Here is a 12,862-nt window from a genome sequence, read left to right as displayed (position 1 = left end):
GGCTTCATTTGTCATCAATTGAAATATTTTGTTTACGATGCCATCTGTATGTGGTGTACTTTTGGCCTTCTACACTGTGTTTGGCAATTAATAATATTATAGTATATATCCTTCTATACATATCACAAGAGAAAAGAGCAGATATACTGTGAAACCATTCTAAATAATAAAATTGTTCCTTTATCTTCCCTGAGCTATAGATCATATTTCCCTCAGTACCTCACTGAATTACTTGACTCTTGCATTTTTACATTCAAATGGACTCTCCTCTGGAACTCAGTGGACTCAGTCATATACTCACATTCCATTCTACCTCATGAAATACCAAGTGTTGTTCTATAAAATTTCTCCCTGAACAACTTGTTCTTGATTCCCAGAATACCAACGCAGCAATGTTTCTGAGCTAGCTAGGATATAAATATGTGCCACTTACATTCTTAAAGAGCACCACTTGTGAAATAAAGGCTTTAAATAATTATCGGGGGGAAAGATATGCTATTTCAAAGCCAAACATTTGATTACTTAGTACATTTAAACATTCCGTGTAGCTCACATGGTAACAAAAGCATCTATGGTAGTATAAAGATGTTGGTGCTTTTAAAAATCTATTTGATAAAAATGTACCTGCACAAGTCATGAAAGGAACAAACCAAAAAAGAAATATTCTATTAAAAAGACCTTGGTAAAATATGAAATGAGATAAATTTTATATATTGCATCCCAACACAAGAAGTAAGGATGGTGGGTTTTTTTTGTTTTTTTGTTTTTTTGTTTTTTTGTTTTTTGTTTTGTTTTTAATGAAGTCACATTAATTTGAACTCAGATATGATTTTTGAATTTAAGTTCTCTAATTAATTAATTAGTGACCTTTAACTCATAAAATAAGGAGTGATTAGTCCATAAACAGTGTAATAGAGTTGATGCGGCTAACGAATAAAACATTCTGTGAAAGAATTTAGCAAAGTAGTTAGCACATGTCAGGTGATCATCATTAGCTTTCTATAGTCCATTAATTTACAACAAGACATCCTTATTAGATAGAGAATCATTAAATGTGATAAAATAAGCACATAGGAAACATAAGTAAAGATAAATGCATTTATGAAAATGAGACCTACACATAAAGCACAGTTTTCTTAAGCCAGGGTAAAGGGAGATGAATTCAAATTCTCCCTAAAAAATAGTCATCCATTCAGAAACCATAGAATAGTAGAAACAGCAAAATACAGAAAACCTAGAAGCTTGAGTAAGTCCTAGACCTGCTCTGAACCTAAAGTTCTTGATCTATGAAATATCTAACTGACTATTGTCTTGAGTGGGAATTAAATGTATCAAATAGTAGGGGATAGTTTGGCACAAACCATAGAGTACTATACAATACATGGTATCATTCAATTAATCCAACAGCAAGCAAGCATGTATTTATTTATTTTTAAGATTTTTATTAAAATATAGCTAACATATAATATTATATTAATTTCAGGTATACATCATAGTTATTCAACATTTGTATACTTAAAGAAATGATTACCATGATAAATCCAGCAAGTATCTGACACTGTACAATGCTATTACGATATTTTTACTATAAACCCTATGCTGTACATTAGTGAGTGCCTCCTGAGAGTTTTGTCCTGGGCTTAGTTTTGTTAATCATTTCAGGAAAAATGCTACTAGGATAAAGGTTCTGTAATTTCAACATACTTTGTTCATTGGGATACTTGATTAATGACAAATTAAATAAAAGCATAGTAACCGGAGTTTATTAACTTAGCTTAATACCAGAAAAAAAAAATGATAGCACTTCAGAAGAAGGGCAGCCACTGAAGACTGGAGAGTGTACATGTGTCCTCATCCCTATTAGGTGTTTAAACATAAAAAAATTGCTCATAGCGGATTAAGTTAAAGTCTTTTTTTTTTTTTTTTTTGCTTGAGTAATTTATATTTTGTAACCTCCATTTTGTATCTAACCCACACTTCATCTAGACTGATCATGATTTTGTATTAACAGCTTTAATTTTCTCATAGTGCTTAAACACCATTTTCCCCAAATAAAAAAAAAAATTATACAATAACCTGTTAGTGATTTCTCTTCTCTATTAAAACCCACTATTTGCTATTGATGCATGTGATAGCAAAAAACCCATCAATGAATGAAATAAATTTGGCCAAATATATCTCCTATATAGTTCTTAAAAGGCTACTTAATAGACCTATGCCATGTATTCATTGTAATGTTTTGAAAAAGAGCCTACATTTTTCTAATGTCATCAGATTCTTGTAATATTTTTCAATCTTCTTAAATTCCTGCATAAAAACAGAAGGCAACTACATAGTAAAAACAAAAATAAATGGACAACATTTTCAACAAAACTAGATTTTAAGTATCTTCATAAACTGAAAAATACACCAATAGCCACAAGACAGGCACTGCACTACTGTTTATGTGGGTAGAAGACAAAGAGCACAATAAGGGTGGTGTCTTTTGGAACTGAGAACAGAAGTCACATCAAAGAGCCAACAGATATTTCCTGCAAAACATAATGGGCCAACGTGAGAACTGTGGCTGAAACTGGGAAGGGGTTTGCTCTCCACAAACTGGACAAGTGCTAGGGCCCAGGTTAAGAAGTACTAAATGAACCACAGCAGTCCAGCCCCTAACTCTCAAAATAGACTCTTCAGAATCCCTTTTGGATAGGTTCCTCACTAGAAGTTTCATTAGAAATCTCTGAGAGCTCAATCAAAATTGAGTAGAACAGGACAAGAGAGGAAAACTCATAAAAGATCTACATAAAAAAGGGAAAGGGAAATATTAGAAAGCAAAGGCACAGATGAGGAATCTCTGTGTAGTTAGAAAAGAGTTCCTGAACATTGCCTCATATAAAAGATTAGAAAAACTAATTTTATATTTAAAAAAACTAAAGTCACCATAAACCAAATAGTTTCTTTCTCTCTTTTATAAAATAATAAAGATAACAATAACAGAAAACACATATATTTGGAGCAACAAAAAAGTGTGAAGGTTAAGTCTCAATGGAGGTCTTTTAGACAAAAATAAGAATCAGAAGACAAAATTTTTTAAACTGTGAGAACCAGCTGTAAAAGATATGCCCACAAAACAAACAGAAACTGTCAGTGACTATTTTAAAATGAACTAACAGACATTAAGAAAATACAGGACATGAAGGGAAAACATCAATAAGAAGTAGCAAAACTCAGAAATAGGGTTACTGAACTTAATTATAACTTAACAAATATTAGAAATTAAAACTGAAAGAAACAAACAAAAGAAAGAAAAAAAAGTCTTAAGAAATATAAGATGAAAAAGAAAAATTTTGATAACCAAAAAGAAATGAAGAGATAAAAAAGGAATCAAGAGAGTGACAAATACTGGTGACAATCAAAAGAGATTGCCATAGAGATGATGAGAGTCTCTGAACACAAAACCACAGCAAGAGAATAACCCTTGGGTGGAGGCGTGGGAGGGAGAGAGAGAGAGAGAAAGAGAGAGAGAAGAGATGGAAAAGGGAATGCAGGCAGACGAGCAGGCAGGAAGGAAGGAAGGAAAGAAGGAAGGCAAGAAGGCCAGAAGGACAATCTGCCCCACAAGGTGGTAGTTCAAGATGGGGCTGACCAGGGCAGTTAGTGTTCAATTGGCAGGTGAGAGTCCTGAGTATCAGTTGTTCATATTATGGAGAAACTCTAAATTAATTAAATAGATACATTAATCAATCAGGTAAAAAGCCCATCTTCTCAAATAAGACTCTAGAAAACTAAATTACCTTAAATGTATACTTTAAACATTCAACATCTACAGAGAGAGGTAGAGATCATTTCAGCTAATTATTCCCCACCTACCTATCCCCAAATTTACGTTAATTTTCTGTCTAGTGTTGATCTTAGCTTCATGCAAGTACACATAACATATCACTTTTTCATTTATTGAGGTTTAACAAGTACTTAATAACTTCTGGCAGAATATAAAGTGGTAGGCTCTATATTTACATGCCAAATACCATTTAATTAACTCAAAAAAAGTACATGAATACCCAGAGATAACAGTTTTTGCAGAAGTTAAAATTCATCACAGTATTTTGTACATTTTATATGTCCTGCCAAACCCATGTAAATCCAAGCAAAAAAGTTTTCTTCGATAAAAGGCATACTGATCAACTGCTGAGGTAGCAGCAGGTAGAGACACAGAAAAATCCTACACACCTGTTCATGTTCTGGAAGCTTAAATATGATTACTACTTATGCCAATTTCTTTAAGGCTAAACCTTTGAGATGGACAAAGATTGCATACCTACTATTTTTTAACATGGTTCTTGTGGAAACTTATGACAACTAGAGGTAGAATTATTGGTGTGTAGCAATTCAAAATACTGAGATAAAGATGTAAAGAATGGTGGTTTCCACAAGTGATTGGTCTAGAAAAGGACCACTTAGTTCAAGTGATTTTACAGGTGAGAAAACTGAGGTCCAGAGAGAGAAATGACTTACAGATTGTAGACTTACACAGAATATAGCAACTTTTGATTGTTTTATGATGGGATAGTTATATATTTATTAAGACAATAATTTCCACAAAGATGTTAAGCAGTATGCTCATTATAATTCTGGAAAGATATAGACCAATATTTTTAGTTTTTTTCTTCTGAATGTAGTTTTCAGGTAAATATTTATCATTTGTTGTTCAATTTTGCTTATAGTCATTTTCTGATTGTTAATAATAAGTATGCATTATTTGGATAATGGAGGGAGACACCATAACATTAGCAAAGTTTAGAACCAGTTTAGACTCTCCAATCTGATGAGGCTGTAGCATGAATTTTGAAAAAGCATTTTGCATGGTGAATGTTTAATAAGACTTTCACTTAGAGCCAGAATGTCCCACAGGGAGAAGAAAAGGCATGAGTGCTTTGTAGACAAAGTGTGTCCCATAGAATAGCAGCACGGGCATTACCCAAGAGCCTCATAAAAATGCAGAATTTTTGAACTCATCTTTATCAAATCAAAATCTGTATTATAATAAGGTCTCTATGTGTTTTATAAGCACTTTACAGTTTGAGAATCACTATTCCAAATTAGAGCATAAACCTTAATTATGTCAAATCACTGATTGAGTTTGAGGAGGCGTATGAAGGAAAGACATGGAAAAAAGAGAATGTAACACATAAAACTGGGGAAATATAAATACAGTCACAGGAGATTTGGGTTATATTTCTAACCTAACCTAGATTATATAACTTCTTTGTTCATCAGTTTCCTTATTTGTAAATGGGATTAACAGTCCCTATATCTTATGAGTATTTTGAGAATTAAATGTTAAATATGCAGCAATGTATATGACCTGTAGGAAAAAAAGGCTCATTAATGTCATTTCTTTTTTCATTACTGTGAAGGTGTAGAGGCATGTTTGGTGGCTTATAATCCTGCAGAAGGAGAGGACATTAAAATACAACTAAGACATATTATGCTGCTTCAGGCTATAACATTTCTTTTTCGAATTTTATTAAGTGTCTCTAGTAGTCGTTTAACACAAAGTCTTGTAGAACTCAGACTTTGGCAATAATGGCTTGGACACTTTCCCTTTCTAAAAAGGAGGGTAATGATGAGTTTTAATTGCAACACAATTAGAGCTTTTGATATCAAATTAATTTTCAGTGATAGTGTTGGTCTTGGCAGAGAGTGCAGAATTTATGAGATTAAAGCCCCCTGAGTATATGCACATACTCTTATAGCTTTTTATGCAAATTGAAATTCTTGCTTCATTTTCAATTTCTAGAATCAAAGATTAAGGATAATAAAGCTTTTTAGCTTAGTTAAATTAGTTAAATGCATCTTATTACATCAAGTCATACTTAATTATAAGCCATACTTGGCAAATTCTCTCCACTTTAAGTAATTGTTCACATGATAATAATTTCATGAAATTTGTTTGTGCACATAATATGGAGATATGGTTCTAAATTAAAATTACAGAATTTTAATAAAATTTTGAGCCTGTATTTTAATTGTAACCATTAATGTACTTATTAAGCCCATGTGGTTAAACTAACATGAATACTGAAACAAATTTTATTTTTGTTAGTTAATAAAAACATTTGTACTTTTGCCAATAAAAGCAAGTGTTTGGGAAGAAAACACTTGTTACAGAAAAAAATAGCAATAAATGTCATTTTGAATGAACGTAATTAATAGTTGTCCGATGTTTAGATCATTCATTTAAGACAATGATAGTATCAGAATAATTATAATGAAAACATAAAGCCAATAATTAAAATGATAAATATTTACAGAAATAATTTGATATAATATTAAGGTATAAATTCATCTCCAGCAGAATAAATACATGTACTAAAGTTACCAATGAAACACAACAGGATAACATCTATGAGACCTTTGAGATTTTTTCCTCTTTGTAGAATAATAAAATTTTATTTTTCCTTGAATGTATTTTTTCTCATCTCCTCTCTTCTATATTTAGATAGCTAATACAATCACATAGCTCAAAATTCACAATGTACAAATGCGTGCCGTGCAAGGTCTTGCTCCTACACTGGTGTCACACTCAGAACTCCTTTCCCTAAAGACAGTGATCAAAACAACATTTGTTGTACTGTTTTTAAGTGCTGGGGACTGTTCTAAATCTTTTAAATCAACTGACTTAGTTACTCTTCAACACAACCCTTTAGATAGCAACTGTTATTCTCCCATTTTACAGATGAGGAAATTGAGGTTCTGTGTGATTAAGTAATTTACTTAAGCACTTACAACTAGTAGTGACAGAGTTGGAATTGGAACTCAGGAAATCTGTGTACAATGCTCATGTTCTTAACTACTTACCTCTTAACTATTAACATACTATCATGTTATATTTCTTTCAAAAATATATATATGAGTAGTTACAAATGGTAAAGTTTTATGACCCTTTCCCTTTCCATGTAACTATATATTTTTAGATGGTAATCAGTGTTATTGCTTGAAATACTTCCTTATTCTTTCGTTTTTTAACTATTCAATTGAATACAATATATTTATTTATTTATTATTGTTTGAATCAACTAGTCCTCTAAGGATGGAAATGGTGTGGTCTCTAGTCTTTTTTGCTTATAAATAATGATGCAATGACTATCCTTGTACACTTACCATATACACACATGCAAGACTAACTGGAGGATAAGATCCCATATATAGAAAGACTGAGTCAAAAGGTATATTAATTTTAAGTTTCGATTAGCATTCCATAGAGATTTAAATTTTGATGCATCTCATATCAATTGCACCAAATTTTGCTCTGACTAATAATATATTAAAGTTTCTGTTTTCTCACACACTGACCAACACAGCATTATACAATTATTGGCCTCTAATCAGTACTAAATAAAAATATTTTCCTGGCATTTTAATTATTAAAATTTAATTTTTTTTATTTTGAAAAGATTTCAGGCATGCCGAAATGTTGCATAAGTTCCTGAAATTCTAGTATACATATCAATAATATCCCTCAGATATTAACATCTTACATAACACACAGCACATTTACCAAAACCAGGAAATTAATAGTGATGGAAAACTAATGTATCTTACATACTTTATTAAAATTTCACCAAATACTTTACTAGTGTTTTTTTATGGATATAGGATTGAATTAGGATCATACATTGTATTTAGTTGTCATGATACCTTAGCCTCCTTTAAATCTGGAATAGTTTCTAGATCTTTTCTTCTTCTTCTTTCATCACCTTAACATTTTTGAAGAGGACTGGCCAATTATTTTGTATAATGTCTCTAATTTGCTTCACCTAATGTCTTTTTAGGACTAAATTCTACGGTAAGAATACCACAGAAGTAATGATGTGTCTTTTCTTGTATTGTATGTACATGATGTGGATTTGATTCTACTATTTTTGATGTAAAATTTGTTGGTACCTGGAAAGTTTTCCACTGTATTGTAATTTTCTCTTTGTAATTATCGAGTATTCTCTGGGAGATACTTTGAGATCATGCAAATATTTTAAAATCACACATTCACCCACTAATTTAGAATCTATCAATAAAGATAAATTGTGATTTTTCCATTTCCTCTATTCATTCTACATTGAGTAGATGGAAATCTACTGTAAGGAGAAGTTTTTCTTCCTCTACTATTTACTTATTTATTGCTTACTTATTGATTGACTCACTTGTTCATATAATTTTGGATCTATGGAATCTTATATTAGTCTATGGTTAGTGATTCATTATTTCTTTTTTTTTTCTGAAATAATTTCACATTTGGATTTTTAGAGTTTCTTTATGCTAGTCTCTGTGGCCTTTTAACATATTCCCCTCCTATGAATCTTTCCTTTGCTTTTCTTTTACTATCAGTGAGATTAAGCCACCTGAGCCTTACTTTCAGTGAAACTTTTTAACTTTGTTCATTTCTATGTTGTTCATTTTTCTTATTGATTAATAACAGTTTTAATAATTAAGCAATAAATTCTTTGTAATATGATTTGTGACATGTTTCACAATAGATTATTTATGTTTTGATTTTCTTATGCTTTTGCATTCATGACTTTGTTTTCAATGTACTAAAACTTATCAAGTTTTTAAGGCTTCTGGGTTTTGTCTCCATAATTGGCCAGCCCTTTCCCATTCCTGTATTACAAAACCTTTTTTTCTGTCAGTATACTTTTTAAGTATACTTACAGATGATTTTTTTTTTTACATCTTTATCCATTTGAAATTTATCTTAATGTAAGATGTTATATACAAATTTTTTTCTCTTTGAACTAAAGAGAACAACTTTGAACTAAAAATTCCACATTTATTGTTTAATTTATTATTTCCTATTTATTTAAAATTCTGTCTTTATCTAGCAGTAACATTTTGTATGTGTTTGGTTTTAATTCTTCCCGTAATTTATATTTATTTATGACTTTGTATCATACTCTTTCATTTTGTCATTCTATAATGCATTTTCATATGCTAATCAGGTACTTTCTTGTTACTTATCTCTTCATATATTTTAAACTAACTTTTCCATATAAAATATAGCTTATATTTGTTCAGTTAAAAATCAATTATTGTTACTATGGTCACATTAAATTAGAGAGAACTGACATTTGTACAAATGTGAGTCTTTTTATTTCATATCACAGTATTACTTTTCTGTGTTCAGTTTTCTTTGATTTTTTTCAAAAATGTTTTAAAATATTCTTTACATCCAGACAGTATATTTTTGTTAAAGATGTTTGTTTGTTTGTTTGTTTTTGCTATACTTATCTTTAGTTAGGTACAAAGACTCTTCCAATCATGTCACCTTGAGATCATTTTGCTCACTGCTCTGTTTGGCTGCCAGTCCCTGTTTCTTCTTCAGCAATGATGAGGTGGTTACCCTTGCAGAGAAAAGAGAAATCCATGGTTTGTTACCTTTGCCAGTAACAAAAATGTTGGAGAGCCAGGTGGCAAATGTGTTGCCATTGGCATTTTTCACATGAACCACATGAAAAGAGCCAGGGCATCTCCCTCTGTTGGTAATCACACCAATTCTTTTCAGGTTAGCACCTCCAGTCACCATACACAGGTTACCAGTGTCAAATTTGATGAAATCAGTAATTTTACCAGTCTCCAAATGAATCTGAATGTGTCATTCACTTTGATGAGGGGATCAGGGTAGCAGATGGTGTGAGCATCATAAGTCATCATTTTAGGGATTTATGCCCAGAAAGACCTTTCTCACTTTGCACAACTTGTACTTGGCCTCCTCAGCAGAGCAACGCTTGGAGTTATAGATCAGAAGGAAATTTTCTCCAGTCTTGTCAATGCTGACGACATTCATAAAACCAGTAAGGTAGGAAGGTTACATCAGTTCAGATGTTGCTATCATTTTAATAAACTTCTGCATGCAGATCTTCTTTACTTCATCTCCCATTAGGTTATCCTTTAGTCTGTTCCCTAGGAAAATGATGGGAGAGAGATATTCTCTCAGCCTGTGGGGCCTGGTAGATGGATGAGGAACAAACACACCAGTCAGTTTATCCAGCATTAATGCTTTGGAGCTGCTACACATTTCAGATGCTTCTTGGGACCACGAGCCATGGCTGCACTGGGCACAGAAATAGCTGTTAAGTTTATTAAGAGAGATTTTATCACTTTTTAAGTTGTTTCAAATAAGATATTTTTCCATTATTTTCATTCCATTTTTTTTGTTGTTGTTTGTAAATAGGAAAATTATTGATTTCTATGTATGGATTTTGTACCTAAAAATCTATCTGAATTTCATCAGATATCTCAATCTATCTGATTTAGTCGAATCTGGGGTTTTCCAAGTATACATTCACATCAGTAATAAGTAATGAAAATCATAATTTCTTTTGTCATTTTCATATGTCTAATATCTTTCCCTTGTCTAGCTACAATGGCTGATGTTTACGAAATGATATCACAATAATGGTAATAGTGGCCACCTTGTTTTAGAATTCTAATGAGAATGTTTCTAGTGTTTTATTGGCAAAAGAAATTAGTTTTGGATTGAGACAGCTGTATTTCATAATATTTAAAGAGTATCCTTGTATTCTTATTTTAAGTTTTTTAATCAAAATGGATACTAAGTTTTATTAAAGGCCTTTAGTAAAGACCTCTACATCTATGGAAATTATCTTATGCCTTTCTTCTATCATTCGTTAGTGTAATAAAATTAATGGGTTTCTTAATGCTGAAGCATTTTTGCTGTAATGGCATAAACTTCCTTTGTTATGCCAAAAAGTATTGTTTTAGTGTGTGTCTGATTGTGTTTGATAATATTTATTTAGCATTTTCATCAATAAATATTATAATGTTTGGTTTGGTCTTTTTATAAATTCTATGTTGGATTTTGATATTACTGTAGGCCTAGCTTCATAAAAAAGAGTCTTTTTTTTAATGTCATTAACCATTTTAAATAGCTTTGGAATTTGGGGATTTATGAAAGTTTTGGTGAAGGTTCCCTGAAAAAATGTCTGCGTTTGGTAATTTTGGACAGAGGGTAGCAATTTCACGACTCTATTTTTTTCCATAGTAAGTGGTGCATAGCTACTCTGTTTGTGTTGGATTCAATTTATTCATGTGACTTCCTTAAATGTTCCTTTTTCCTCTGGGTTTCCAACTGCTTTTACAGACTTGAAAGACATAGTCTCTTGTTAATCTTTTAATTTCCTCCAAATATGGTGATTTACCTCTCATCATTTATTATGTTATGTATTTGTTCTTTCTACTGCTCCATTATCTAGTTTATTGGTTTGCTCAGAGATTCAGTGTTTGGCTTATTTATTAGTTCTGCCATTTTCCTTATTTCTAATTAATTACATTCTGCTTTTATCTTTATTAAATCTATCTTTCTGCTATCCTTAGGTTGTTTGTTGCTTTTTTTTTCTGTCTTCAATTAAAACTGCATGCCTTTATCTCACATTTTCTAATATAAATAGCTTTCATGATTGATAATTTTAATTATTCTACAACTTAAGTTTGGATTTTTTTCTCAAGTTGTCTCAGAAAGATTTCTTTTTGTTATTTCTAGATGTTAGGGAGTTTTGAATATTTTGTTTTGTTATCAAATTTTTGTTCCAGTTTAGTGAGATCAGAGAATATTATCTATTGATTTTACTTTGAAATATACAAATGCTTTATCTGTGGCTTACTATTTTGTGAAATTTGTAAATATTCCTCACACATTTCATCAAAAGATGAAGTCACCGTTTTTGAGGAACAAAGTTTTAAAGTTTATACTATTTTAAAGTTTTAAATGAAATTTTGTTAAGTTCCAAAAACATACACTGTGATTTTTGGAGAGATTTCATGGCAGATAATTATAAGGTCAGATGGTGGGTAATTAATTTTTTACGTAGTTTGATTTTTTTAAAGTTCAAGAACATTGTCTATCTCTCTTTATTCAAAATTTGTTTCATATTGCTTAGTGAAAATTTCTTTTGTTTGGTGTAGATATTTTCATGTATTCTCTGTTTTTTTCTTTTAAATATTAACTATTAATATTTTATATGTATATATGTATTTTTGATTATCAGAAGTTCCATAACATTTTTTAATAAAAAAGTAAAATGACAAATTATAATTCTAACATAATTAAACTTTTTGTCACTTTTCATGCACACACCCAGACAAACATATTTATAATTGTTTTTAGTTGTTATATGTTAAATAGATCCCAAGTTGATTTCATTTAGGGTGTTTACAACATTTTGCTATTATGAACATTGTAGCCATACAAAAATGTTTGTGTGTGCAAATATGTAAACCTATGCACATGCACACACTCACACACATGTATAGAAAATGCCAATGTAATCCCAAGGACTCATTTCTATAAGAAAAAAGTTTCTCAGAATGCATATTTTAAATTGATAGCATTAAGAACATAGATACTTAGTACCACATTGCCCCTCCCCACCAAAAAACATTGTATTTTAAAGAAATGTACAAAACAGATCTGCTTATACTAGTCCTGCTTCTTTTCTATCCCTTAAATACTCTGTTGGAATAAGGATGGGTGAAGGAATAGAGTTTAGAGCCATGTTAAAGATCACATCTCTATATGGCACAGATGACTTACATTTTAAAGTAGCTATTTCTGTTAGGCTATAGCAAAACACTTGCATCAACAATGCTGTTTCACAGTCTCCAGCAATGAAAAAGCCCTGTAAAAATGACTATACCTAATCAGCTACATCCAACTATCCTAATTTATCAATATAAACAGTCACTATTGTCAATGTGAGCATTACTATTATGGATTTTCTTTCCTTTATGATGTACTGTATTGAATATTTTCTGCTTTCATCATGTATTATTATCATAATTAGAAAAATCTACTGCAATA

At 31.0% G+C, this 12,862-nt stretch overlaps 1 pseudogene; it reads right to left on the bottom strand.

Moving 5' to 3' along the window:
- Window positions 1–9,301: 9,301 nt before the first annotated feature.
- LOC120608963 (40S ribosomal protein S4-like) lies at window positions 9,302–10,089 on the bottom strand (annotated as a pseudogene).
- Window positions 10,090–12,862: the final 2,773 nt, after the last annotated feature.

Source organism: Pteropus medius, unplaced genomic scaffold (genome assembly GCF_902729225.1).
Source record: "Pteropus medius unplaced genomic scaffold, Ma_sr-lr_union100, whole genome shotgun sequence".
Lineage (NCBI taxonomy): Eukaryota > Metazoa > Chordata > Mammalia > Chiroptera > Pteropodidae > Pteropus > Pteropus medius.
This window is presented reverse-complemented; position numbering and strand designations above follow the sequence as displayed.